Raw genomic sequence first — 1,010 nt, 5'->3', positions numbered from 1 at the left:
TCATTCACTCTGGCCAGAGATTCCTGAACTAGCATAATTGGATCAGCATTGAACATTCTCTTCCTTCACTGGAAGGGGTAGATCCTTTATTGATCATACACTATCTTCGTGTACAAATTCCTATACCTAGTAGAGCCCTTATAATTGTCCCTGGAGACTAAGAACTAAACCAAAGCATAGTTCAGTGTACACAAGATGACTATGATGACCTCAAGTCTAAGGATACTTGTACAACTATCACTATGTGAACAACTGCTGACACGTGAGTGAACTCCATCAGTTGTTCAGCTGTGTGAGTCATGTTCAGTGAACTTATTCTATAATAAGCACCTACATACTAGCTATAGTGTCACCACACAAATGTCTATGAGAACAGACATCCTTCATAATGAAGCAAACATAGTATGTACCGATCTTTGCGGATTATTAATTACCAGTTAGTAATCCTACGACCAGGAACTATTTAAGTTTAGAGTTATCATCTTTTAGGTCTCATTATTATGATCTCATCATAATCCTTAAAAAGCTTTACTCTAAACTGTGGTATATCTTATTTAAACACTTAAATAGATAGAGCCCACAATAAAACAAAACAAGTATTTTATTAATATCAATGAAATCAAAACATATTACATAAAAGTTATTCCTAAATCCTTATACATGATTGGTCTTAGGACATATCTCTTTCACTAACTACACTCTTTGGAAGAGAAAATGTTGTTGTTTATCAGGATGGCCAATCCACTATACATTCAGATTCTAAAAAATGCGCCCTTCACTCCTATGGTTAGAGTTGAGGAATCTACAGTTGGAGACATGGTCATTCCAGCTTATTATGCTCCTAAAGATCCTTCAGAGTACACTGAGCCTGAGAAAGAAAAAGTCTCCCTGGACAGTGGCTTGCAATTGATCCTAATAGAATCACTTGACAATGAAATGTACAATAACATTGTCAACTGTGACACTACTAAGCAGATCTGGGAAAAGATTAAAATACTCTGTGAATGAAC

This window comes from Apium graveolens, chromosome 8 (genome assembly GCF_009905375.1).
Source record: "Apium graveolens cultivar Ventura chromosome 8, ASM990537v1, whole genome shotgun sequence".
In the NCBI taxonomy this organism is placed as follows: Eukaryota; Viridiplantae; Streptophyta; class Magnoliopsida; order Apiales; family Apiaceae; genus Apium; species Apium graveolens.
This window is presented reverse-complemented; position numbering follows the sequence as displayed.